The 13,057-nt window shown below is 35.8% G+C and overlaps 1 protein-coding gene across 12 annotated transcripts in view; it reads left to right on the top strand.

Moving 5' to 3' along the window:
- LOC135201681 (zinc finger protein 227-like) overlaps window positions 1–13,057 on the top strand; it is a 203,830-nt gene that overhangs the window by 166,879 nt on the left and 23,894 nt on the right. The window contains exon 4 of one of the 12 annotated variants that reach the window (XR_010311583.1): window positions 7,044–7,898. The exons of the other annotated variants lie outside the window; for them this stretch is intronic. The gene's annotated coding sequence lies outside the window, so the exon portion shown is untranslated. Of the gene's footprint in view, window positions 1–7,043; window positions 7,899–13,057 lie in introns of those variants that run through there. 12 annotated transcript variants of the gene reach the window in all.

The raw sequence follows: 13,057 nt of genomic DNA, 5'->3' as shown, positions 1-13,057 counted from the left end.
GTAGAACGAACTAATCATAAAATAAAGGATATCCTGAAAACTTTAGCGAGTCCATAGACAGAAGATTGGGACTTAGCACTAGAAGACGTACAATTCACGTTGAATAATACTGCAAATGAGACAATAGGAGAATCTCCACATTATTTGCTATACAGTTATCAAAAGAGACTGTTTAACGCATTATTAGACGATGCAACACCACCCAGACATACTTATAACTAAGATGATTATATTGCATGGAAAACCAGACGTACTTACGAGGCAATCATGAAAACAAGGGCTAACCTAAAAGAGGTCCATGAGACTCTTGCTAAATATTATAATAAAAAGACCATCAAACCAGATCTTAGAGTGGGTACCCAAATATATGTACAGAATCACATTCAAGAAGGGCCAGATGTAATGGTTTCCCCTAAGTTCACTGGACCATATAGAGTTATAGAATTGCTGAAATTAAACAAATATAGAGTAATTAATGAAGGTGATTTAAAGGAAAAAGTAGTCCACTGGAATCATAAAGAGAATGTGATAAAAGTCTTTTTTTAAAGATCCAAAATGAGGCTCATCGTAATGAAACATATAAAGAGAATGTGATAAAAGTCTTTTCTTAAAGATCCAAAATGAGGCTCATCGTAGTCTTAGCTATGTATAAAGGATCATTGTTAAAAAGACATGGTAAAGTCAAAATGATCAGAGACTTAGAATAATTTCTATCAACATAACGAAAGTGTTAAATAGTGAAGAAACATTAGGAAAAATCCAAACAGATATAAAGTCAATAATACAAAAGGGTGATAATAATAGCGTTATACATGTGTTAGAAAAATTAAACACAGACATAGAAAATACAGTAAATAAAAGGGAACTGATTGGAATACATTATTTGGAGTTGCTACCGAAGCAAATAAGAAAGAATAGACAGGCTGGAAAAATGGGCAGCAGAAAGTGGAACTGTGATAAATAAAGTGATTACCTCACACCATCAGAATGCAGAACAAATATAAAAACTGGAAAATTTTATAAATCAAGGCAATCAGAATGTAACAAAAGAACTGGAGTTGGAAAGCATACAGTTTTTAAATACATTTGCTCTAAAAAGTGAGTGAGTGATATTACAAGATCATAAGAACACACTAAGTGCCATTCTGCTTGCTTATAAAGGTATTTTGACCCCAACATTAATAATTCCTAAAGAGTTAGAAGACATTATTAAATTTTGTGTAATAGAGAAACACTTTAAACCACTTGAGAAAGATGTATAAACCACTTGTGAAAGATGTAATCATGTATTACAATTTAATAAGTGCCAAAGTGATTTATGATAAAAATATTTTAGTTGTATGAACCTAATGTGTTTACAACATATGAATTTAACAAACGTGTGCCATATAAAAATGAGTCATATAAGATAAAAGAATTAAAATTGTCTCAGTTACAGTTAAAAAAACTTGAAAACTTGAACTATGTTGATGGCTATTTTTACTACAAGGAAAATGTATCCCCAATTTTATCGTTAGTAAATCCAGTGGTAATAGGAGTAACTGTTGTTTTGTTTATCATAATAGTAAGGAAATTAATTATTAAAACAATACAGAGGATACTGACAGAAACTAAAAGAAATGAACCATGATTACAATTGATGTTTACATTATTTTTTACTTGGTAATAATTTGATATGCTTATATTTTCTCTACGATTGGGGAAAGATTTTTTTTATGATTGTGTCCATTATTACCAATTGTTGCCAGTTTAATTATTGTTGTAGAACATTGAGGACACTGTATGGTGTTGGGCGAGTAATGTAATGTTTGTTAGGGAAAATTAAGATAGATATGGGAAAAGAGAGAGAGAAATCCACTGGTAGACAGATAGATAGACAGAGAATAAAAGAATAGAGAGAGATCCACTGATAGACAGATGAATAGAGAGAGAGAGAGAGAGGTAGCTTGAGCAACGGAAGTGTTCTCGCAATAACCCAAACAAGTGAAGTGTTGATCGTATGGGTGGCTATTAAATAAGTGCATTCGTTGCTTTATTTAAATAACCTTTCAACTCCCACCGGAACCAGGATGTTTCCGGTGACGTCATTAGTCACGCCCTGGCAAAGGAGGTGCTAGAATTAATTTCCGCCCAAACAGGTGGTACAATGGACGTGATCAACCAATGAAGAAGATCAGAGGGCAGCAACAGAAAGAGACCTTCCCACTTTTAGGAGGGACATCTCTTTGGCGGAGGATGTTTACTGAGAAGCAGAGGAAGAACAAAGCATCCAGAGGGTGAGGTTGTAGGCCTTACCAAGCCATGAATAAGAAAGGCTTCAACATCAATACTTTGCCTCAGCATCTCAAGATAATCTAAATTTGTATATTTACTTATTCTTGTGGATATATCACTAGTGTGGATGAAGTAAGAAATTTTTGTTTTGTCTTTCTGAGCATCCTGAGACTACAATAATCCAGAGAATCTACAATCTACAATTATATAAAAAGACTACCTTGCAGTGGGTGACATACAATACAAATAAAATAAAAAGGATTAAATCTAAAACTCCCTTACAAAAGTGACAGCTGAAAGAACAAGCTGCAAAAAGCAAGTGTATTACATATTCAGGGGAAACTTAATGTCTTAGCGGATGGATTGAGTTAAGATCAACACATCCTTCCCACAGAGTCGACTCAGGATTTCAAAGTGTGGTGTGTCTAGAGCTATGGAAACTGTTGGGAAACCATTTTTGGATCTATTTACCACGTCCAGAAACCACAGATTTCCTCTGTCCTGCTCCCTGCTCCCGGATCCTAGAGCCTGAGGAACAGATGCCCTTTTACTAGAGTGGTCATACCTAGTAGATGTGTACACCTTTCCTCCATTCAGCTTGATAAGAGAGGTGCTGAAACAAGCTCCAATCTCATCAAAATGTCACCATGACACTAATAGCTCCCTATTGATCACAAAAAGAATGGTTTGCCGATCTACTAGCCCTTTTAGTGGACTACCCAAGGCTCCTTCCCACCATTCCAGAGCTGTTCAGACATCTCTATTTCAGGAGGTTTCACCAAAACCTATCCACGCTGGCCCTGACAGGTTTTATCGACTCCTCAAACTCCTTCGATTGAAGGGTTTTCAAGAATAGTGTCTCGGGCTACTGTGGACCCCCGTATTCGCGGGGTATGCGTACCAGACCCCTGCGAATAGTTCAAACCTATTACTACTTAGAACCCCATCTAAAAACCCTTATAACTGCTTACCTTTAAAGTTCAGATACCAAATCTATACTTTAAGTAATATCCTGCTTCAAATATATCTTAAATTACTATCCTATTAAAGTTTTAATCTCTGAGATTACAGTGGTCCCCCGTATTCGTGGGGGATGCGTACCAGACCCCATTGAATAGTTAGAACCCACGAATAGTTGGAACCCCTATAAAAATGCTCAAAACCTATTTTGTTAGTTAAAACTCAAGAAAAACCCACTAAAAATTTTTATACCTGTTTTTTTTTTAATAGTTTTATCACAAAAAGTTCATTTTATGATGAAATTGATAAAAAAACCTCAGGAATTTGTGGAAATTTCTCTTTGAAAAATACTGCTAATGGGCAAATTTTGTGTGAATAATACAGGGAAGTGTTCCAGAGAGAAATCCGCAAATGTGTGAGTCCGCAAATCCGGAGAACGCGAATACGGGGTGGGGGAGGCACTGTATATTGTTAATATACAGTGGTACCTCGTTTATTAAAAGTTTCTTATGTCGAACTTTCCGTTTTTCGAACAAAATTTTAGAGAAAATTTTGTATCGTTTGTCAAAACAAATGCTTGTACTTTGAACTGACTGATTATCTAGTTTATACTTATATTCGATGGCCTACTGGGTCTTACAAGTTAAACTGTATTAAATTTATTTTTTCTTTTACAATATATTCTTAATTATAACAATATTTGACAAAATAAATAAAAGTATAAAGCATTTAATGTAAAATTTAGCTTTCAATATAACATTTAGCATAAAAGATGTACAAAATCGTATGTAACCGCAGATGTCACGCCCAGCTGACTTGAGAGTGAATGAGGGAGCGTTGATATGTTGAGGAGAGGAGAAGAGAGAGTTAAAATATTACTGTATGTCTGTAAAAGCAATAACAATTCATATAAAAAGGGAATTTCCCAATAAATTTAACGTAATGATTAAATATGAAAACAATCAAAATAAGAAAAAAAAAAAAGTCTCAATCGAGCCAGTGTTCGTTGCGCCGAGTGAGACGGTCTAGTTGAACAATATTAACAAAACAGTAAAAGAAAGAACAAAGCTTTTCACAATAAAATTTAGCACAAATGATCAACAAAACTATTCGTCGTTGCGGTGATACACAGCTAACCTGAGGTAGAGTGAGGGATCTTTTATATTTTTGAGGAATAATGAATGAATGATTTTAAGTTATCGGGCGTCGTGGTATTGTTGAGGAGAGAAGAGACAGTAAAATCTTTACTATAATATGTACGTAAAAGCAATACCAATTCACATAAAAAATAAAATGTCATTTCACAATAAATTTAACATAATGATAAAACATGAAAACAACCGCAATGCAGGAAAAAAAAAAAAACTTTCTCGAGTTCGTGTTCGATGCGTTGAGAGAGAGAGAGAGAGAAAGGAGACGTGGTTGGAGAACGGCTCTGCTTCCCATTGACTTATCAGCTGATCTGGGATGATTATTCGCCCATTTCTTTCACTTACACTCGATCTGCCCAATTCACTTTTATTTTTGTTACGGTAAAATACCAGTCTAGTGACAATTGCTTTTTACGATTTTGTTTACTACTGTAAAAGTAACTCAGCTCTTTGATAAACAAACTGGCGCTGCTTTCAGCTTCTGCATGCCTTCGATTGTTTGTTTAAGCGGCTTCCTTGTGAAAAGTTATTTTATCTCTTTCCTTTTCTTGCATTCTTGACTTATTACTTGTTTGTTTGCAAAATCCTCATGTTTGTTTTAAAAGTCTGCCGTTTCCCAACAGTAAGTTGATGTATTATGGCATAAGTAATTTCTTCCATGCACTTAAGATCCAAGTGTAAACACGCTGATTACTCTCTCTCTCTCTCTCTCTCTCTCTCTCTCTCTCTCTCTCTCAGACACACAATCGGACACACACACTATCGATTCCTTTGATTATCTTTGTACCTAATATGTGAATAAAATTGATTTTGTTATCAGTCTTTGCATACTGTAACCAATTCGGTTTGCTCAAAGGGTTCCCGTTTCTCCTCCCTCCATCTCCCAGCCGGCCGGCGCCATTTTTACCAAACAGTTCGTAAATCATACACAGAAAAAAATAAAATTTAGAACATTTTACTTCATATAACGTACTGTTTCATTACTTTACTCTCTTAATTTAACTTTTGAACACATTAATAATAGAAAAAATGTTAAAAGGGGGACTTTTTGGGTCGGCTGTAACGAATTATCCTGATTCCCTTTATTTCATATGGGGATATTTGTTTCATATTTCGAACAAATCGTACTAAGAACAGCCTTCTGGAACGGATTAAGTTCGAAGTACGAGGTACTACTGTAATTTCAAAGTCATCTTAAACGTTTTACCATTGGAAATATATATGCACAGTCAATAGCACACACACACACACACACAAAGAGCGAGAGAGAGAGAGGGGAGACCCCATTGAATTAGCAAAATCATACATCTGACCATCAAGGGAGAAATTATGAATTATTTTTGAGATGTAGAGAATAATAATGAAGGGAGAGAGAGAGAGAGAGAGATAACTCCTTATGACTTCTTCCCCCCCGCCAATATGTGTATCAAACTGTCATTTACTCCCCCGCCCTCCTTTCTCAAAGACTGGGAATCGCTATTTCTTTAATTAATCTTATTAACATTTAAAAACTAGTTATTAGATAAATAATTTATTAACTACACTACAAAACAAATACACATACATAAGTAAGAGAGAGAGAGAGAATTTTATTGTTATTGTTCAGTCTCATTAAACTTAATATTATATAAAAATTAGTACTGTAAATTATTATTTTATCATAAAATGTTGTAGTATCCTTAAAGATATGTATACATACTGCGAGGTTAGGTTGTTGTTTAAATGGAAACAATCATTTGCCCTTGGTGGGCTGTTGTCTCCTTTCTTATTTGTTTTTTCTGTTGGACAAGTTAACGTCTCCGTCGTCTTGCCTTTGACAACGACAGTCGGGTTCGGTATAGCAGTGAGTCAGGTTCCAGACAGCAAAGCAGCGTGGGTACTTGATGTAAACAGCAGGCATTGGTTACCTGTTGTCTACGGCAGTGGGAAGATGCAGTCGGTGGAGCAGTTTGGCTCCAGTGAGACAACCAACCTGTTGTCTCTTCGACTTTGCTGTTAGTCATCTGTGTTTTTGGGATTGTCCCTGTTAACAGACATGGGCTGTTTTGATGATTATGGTTATTGTCTGTGTGCATCCACTTTGACAGCTGGGTCTGTCTTGACTTCTCTGCGGAGATTGTCTGTTTTTTGTGTGTGTGGCGCTGCCTGTAGAGTGTGTATTACTGCTGGGGTGTAGTTATGGTTATTATGCTGTCTGTTTAGTGATTGTATTATTGGTGCTACATGGTTTTTATTTTATTTAAACTGGTTAATGATATGTTACTGTAATTTGGGCTGCATGTTTTATATAATTTCATGGCTTTGAGTTATGGATTTTAAGTGTCGTGACTTATGCCTTTTGATGTAGCTGTTTGTTGAATTGTTTTACTGTTTATTGTTAAGAGTTATTTTACTATGTTTTATTGTAAAGTAACTTGGTTGTGCAACATGTGTTTTGTTTTTGGATTTAATTTACCGACTCCTGTTATGTAAGTTATGATTTATATTTATTTTCACCAAATCCCGACTCTTATAATAATTTTGTAAATGACTCGTTTGTATATATTTGTAAATAATAAATTATCAAGGTAATTTTTGTGATTTTGTGCTGCTCCTTCCTCCTTTGTTTTTCCCAACTGCTGTCAGTCATTCCAGTCCCATTTCCTTTTTGCTTTTAAGATCCTGCAGGACCGAGTGTGGTCCATTACTTTGGCAACCGTGACAGGATTAGTTCTGATTTGGCTGGCTGGGTTGTGGCAGCTGCAGAGGAGAGTTTTGTGAAAAAAAAAAAAAAATGAAAATGGTAATTATTTTTTAGTTGGGTAGGGAGGTGTGAGATTGGACTGTTGTTTAAATGGAAACTATTATTTGCCCTTGGTGGGTTGTTACTTCCTTACTTATTCATGTTTTTCTGTGGGGCAAGTTAACGTCTGTAGTCTGTCCTCTTTGACAGCGGGGTCTGTCTCGACGTCTGTGGAGCTTGTCTGTTTTTTTGTGTGTGGCACTGCCTATAGTGTGTGTATTTCTGCTGAGGTGTAGCTATCGTTATTATGCTGTGTTTTTAGCGATCATGTATTGTTGCTGCATGATTTTGATTTTATTTATACTGTTTAATGATATGTTGCTGTAGTGTGTACTGCTTGTGTTATATAATTATATAGCTTTGAGTTATGCAGCTTAAGTGTGTTGTGGCTTATGCGTTTTGATGTAGCTGTTTGTTGAATTGTTTAACTAATATTTATTGTTAGTGTTATTTTTCTATGTTTTATTGTAATGTAACTTTGTTGTGCTACATCTGTTTTGTTTTTGGATCTAATTTACAGACTCCTGTTATGTAATTAATGTTTTATATTTATTTTCACCAAATCCTGTCTCCGTGGTCAATATACATTAACATTAAGGTCATTTTTGTGGATTTGTTCTGCTCCTTCCTCCTTTGTCTGTCCTAACTGCTGTCAGTCATTCCAGACCTATGTCCTTTTTGCTTTTAAGATCCTTCAGGACCGAGTGCAGTCCATTGCAACACACTTCTAACACTTCCAGCCAAAACGGAGAGAGAGAGAGAGAGAGAGAGTTAAACTTATTTAAAAGGGTGAAATGGAAACATTATTATATATCTTTAAAATACCATCACATATGATTTTGTAATTACAGTTATATTATTATTATTATTATTATTATTATTATTATTATTATTATTAATATTATATTTTTATTATTTTTTTATTATTTTTTATTATTTTTTTTATATTATTATTTATTTTATTATTATTAAAAAAGTTTATTATGATTAATTATATTAAAACTAAAAATATTTATTTAATTAATTATTATTATCATTATTATTATTATTATTCCTATTATTATTATTATTATTATTATTTATTATTTGAAAATACTAATAAACATATTCATACATGAACCATAACAATTTTCTCTTCTCAGTAAGAGTAAAGCCCCGTCCACACGACGGGCAAATGCCCAGCAGGCAGACACTGTTCCCAATTCTCTGTGGTATGAGGTGAAGTGACGAAGCTATACTGGTAAAATAAAATGTCAGGTTAAAGCAGATCATCTTAATCTTCAGGTCAGAGTGTTATGTACACAACATTTTCCCCTTCCATTTTGTTCTTAGCTTTTCCAAAACTGATGGAGAATCTTGGTTGGGATTGACGAAATATAGTAAATGCAGTCATTAATTAGGATGTTGTATGGAAAATGCGTTTAGTGTCTGTTAATGTACATCATCCAATGAACAAGCAGAGAAGCTATATACTTGTAACTTGACAAAACTGGAAAATAATGAAATCCGGATAATTCCGTTACTTAATGATAAACACACTTATATGCCTATGTGTATGTTTTGCACACACATGTATGTATGCATATGTGTGTTTTTTTGTCTACGTATGTATGTGTACTATTTGTTCACATGTATAAGGTCAGGGGACTTACTGTAACCGTTCTTATGGAGAAATTATTGACATGAATTAACCAAACCTTTAGCCTTGACACGGAATCCAGAAGCTATCAATATGTTGTTTACATTTTTCGATGTTACGTAATGTAGAAATATTGAGTGACAGATGACAAACGATTTTGACACGTTCAGGGATTCAAGTGTGCTGGTAACTCTGCTTTTGTTATCTTTTAGTATATTTTCCACTAGAATTTATGATAGAACTAGGATTTTGCTAACTGAAGGGAAGGTTATATATATTATCTCTCTCTCTCTCTCTCTCTCTCTCTCTCTCTCTCTCTCTCCTCTCTTCTCCTTCATTTAGGTAGAAGCTTGTACATGAAGTGTAAGAAGTAAAACCAGATTACAAACAGTTGCTAATGGTTGCGTGAACTCTTGATTATTACTTCCTGATCACATTTGTTCATTACCAGGCGTTGAAGCCAATGTTAATTGGGCTGTTTGTCTGTACACTGTTTCAAAGCGAGAGAATTCCGGGCAAATCAGAGTGCCTGCCGTGCATTTGCCCGTCGTGTGGACGGGGCTTAAGAGTAAGAGTAGAGTGAAATTATGTGAAAGTTAGTCAGCAACGAGCAACTCGCTCTCCCTTCTGTCACATTACTTGACTTATTTGACTGCTCTGGACCTCAGCATAGAACCTGGATCAAAAAAGAAAGATGGGGGTTAGAATGAAAATTCCTTCATTCTTACATAATTTTTCAATTATAAACTAAAATCTTACTAATTCACTATTGTATTTTCTTTAATGAATTAATATTTTACTGTTTGCATTAATATTAATATTTGAAAATTAGTAAATCGTTTATTTATCTTACAAAAAACATACATCTCTGAGAGAGAGAGAGAGAGAGAGAGAGAGAGAGAGAGAGAGAGAGAGAGAGAGAGAGAGAGAGAGAAATTATTATATTTATTATGTGATACCAATAAACTTACTAATACAGTATTAATATTAATATTGGAAAATTAGTAAATCATTTTTGTATCATAAAAATGTATTTAGTCATGTAAATAACATTAAAATAAAATAATTTAGTGAATTTTTGATAGCGTAGTTGCTGTCTCGTCCTCACGGAGTACCCTTTCCATGGTCTATTCTATTCAGAGCTCCATGGTGCTCTGGATAAACCATGGAATGGGTACTCCTTGATGACTCAACAGTGACTACATCAAAACCTGCTATTTATCGTCGGAAAAACTTGCGAATAGACAAATTTCCCGTGAATAAGGGGTAGATATGGTCCAAAGAAAAATCTGCAGATCTCGAGAACGCAAATATGGGAATTGACTGTATTGCCAACAAGAGATGATGATCGTCTAACAAATTATATCAGAAGAAATGGTTGATCTTTAGGTTGTGGTGAAGAAGAAATAGCAACTCTTCTGCTAAAACAATTTTTACGCAAATAAGACTTCCTCTTATACCTAAGATCTGAGAGGGGGCTATCATCGTCAACTATTAGGGGCTATAGATCAATGTTGAGCTCTGTTTTACCAGCATAGAGGTTTAGACATCATGGCAAATCAAGACTTCTCAGACCTCATCAGGTCTTTTGAGTGTAGCAAACCCAAGACAGAGATGTTGGTTGCCTGGAGCGTAGACATAGTCCTTAAGTGGCTTTCAGGACCACAGTTTGAACCCCCTGCATTTGGCTTCCATGAGAGATTTAACCAGGAAGACCCTGTTTCTAATGGCTCTTGCAACAGCAAAGAGATACGGTAAAATCCACGTCTCGGATAAAAGGGTGGTTTTTTCACAAGGAGATGTAATGTGTTCTCTTAAGCATTGGTTTCTAGCAAAGAACGTACCCTTGAAACAATGGCCAAGATCTTTTACAGTAAAGAATCTTTCTGACTTAAAAGGCACAGAAGATGATGAAAGATCTTTGTCCTGTGAGAGCCCTCAGGTATTATCTCCAGAGGACAGAGATCAGGGGACCAATGAGCAACCTATGGTGCTCAGTCAAGAATCCCTTGAGACCTCTTATCTAAAAACGCTATCTCATTTTTTATTAGAGATCTTATTAATTAAGGAGGCGCATTTGTAAGTGGGAGAAGACCACTATCCCAGTTTGAAAGTCAAGACGCATGAGATAAGAGCAGTGGCTTCCTCCTTAGCCTTTAAGCATAACTTGTCTATGGTCAATATATTGCAAACAACTTACTGGAGATGTAAGTCTGTTTTTGCAATGCACTACCTAAAAGAAATTGAAACTGCTTACGACAATTGCATAACACCGGGACCTTTATCAGTAGCAGGCACAATTGTTGGGGAGAATGTATGGAGACACCTTTGCTCCTCATAATTTTAGAACCAAGTAATCTTGGGGTTATTTTGAGAGTATTCATTTGTTGTTTTTAATTCAGATGATGAAGGCATAATATTTGGATATTAATGACAATTCTTTAGCTCTGGGCAGGGGCTAGGTTTTGATCTCCGATTGTCTGGTTGTTTTGTCTTTTAGTGGTTTTGGTTGGTAACAACTTCCTCAGCTAGCAGTATATTCCTCAGCTGGGAAGCTTTCTGTGTTGATAGAGGTGTTCAAGGCCACACTATTGCAACACTTATGGGTTGAGAAGAGCGCTCATTAGAATCAGTACCTACTTGAAGCGGCTCTCTTCCCAGATAAAGAACAACTAAAGTTTTATAAAACTTTTATGAATTTTTCTATATATATTTTGAAAATGTCCATGAACCCCAACCACATATCAATGTGGGATTCAGCTGTATAATTACTGGGTATGTTACGCTTATAAAAATGATATTTTTGTAATTAAATAGAATTTTATTATTCCTTACCCATAATTATAATAGAGCCCACCTGATTTTTCAGTTGTTAATTGAGTTTTCTAGCATATGTAGTGACTTTCTACCATCACCTCTGACTCATCGAAGGGAGAACTCTATCTTGGTTAGTGCCTAACTAATACCACAGGCAAACTTGAGGGTCTGTCTTCTAGCCTTATTTTAGATTATCATTGGACAGTCTTCGAGTGAGGAGTATCTCTCTCTCTCTCTCTCTCTCTCTCTCTCTCATATGCAAAGGCATTGGATGACATGAAGGAGGAAGAGGCTATATTCAAACACTTGTGTGCAGGACGAGATACAGTAAGTCTTGAGTCTCTGGTGGGAAAAATTTTGGTACCGAGTCAGTGATGGGAGAGGGGATGGTCCAGTTCTGGGCTCTAGTTAATGCTTTCAGGATGAAGTAGAGCGGTGGTTCTTTAAAGTTTTTATTAGCTCGCCCCCTCTAAGAGTTGGTTCTTCCCTCCACACCTCACTTGTATCTTTGAGTAAAATTCCCTCCTAGATTTAAAGGAAAATGAAAAAAGATAAAGAGAAAGGGTTTCGAGGGATAGGGAGGGAGGTAAATAATTACAAAACAAGGTAAGACAAATGAATCTAACTAGAGGAGACTACTGTAAAAACTAAGGTTATAAGACAAAACTTTGCATGTTTTCATAGACTTCTGAATAATAGTTCCTTACTTTTGTTAAGAGAATAATGAATATAATTAGAGAATTTTATGTTTTTTCCTACGGCTTGCATCTCCCTGGAAATTGCTGACATCCCCCCTCAGGGGCGCAACCCCCCAGTTTAAGAATCACTGAAGTAGAAGCTGCGGCAAGGCTGGTGCAGTTGACAAACAGCACCCGTCTTTGCCGGGTAGTGTCCTATAGGCTCCTGGCCCTATAAGATACTGCAGTGTAACTTTCATGTTCCATTAACCTTCTCGTCTTTGGGACAGTGGAGGTTCAATTTGGTTTTTCCTGTGAAATTTTAGAATTATCCGGTTGGGAGTTTTGTCTTACATTTAATCACTCTTCTATTTTCAGAAAGGTGGTTAAAGGAAGAAGGAAAGGGAAATACAAGGGCAGCATTCTTCCCATGTGACTGCCATTTGTAAGAAAGTATCAGTCTCTTTTGAGTCCCCAACATTTCTTGCTCTTTTCTGGTCCATTCCCTCATCTTATTTGCAGCTTGCAATGGGACCTTACCCTTAGTTGGGGCTGTGAAATGCTGAATACTGGCTTTAGAAGTTGAGGGAGAGTGACTTCTCTCTTTTTTTTTGAGGGTCTAAAAGTATGGGCATTTTTCAGATACACACATATTGGTAGTCTCTGAGATACCCCAGCTTTAATCTCTCGGAAGGGCTTTGGTTGGGGCATAGTTTTGGCCATAGAACATCGTTCTCTTTCAAGTTTAGTGGTGTTG

Source organism: Macrobrachium nipponense, chromosome 28 (genome assembly GCF_015104395.2).
Source record: "Macrobrachium nipponense isolate FS-2020 chromosome 28, ASM1510439v2, whole genome shotgun sequence".
NCBI lineage: Eukaryota > Metazoa > Arthropoda > Malacostraca > Decapoda > Palaemonidae > Macrobrachium > Macrobrachium nipponense.
Note: the sequence above shows the minus strand (reverse complement) of the source record. Positions and strands in the feature narration are given on the sequence as shown.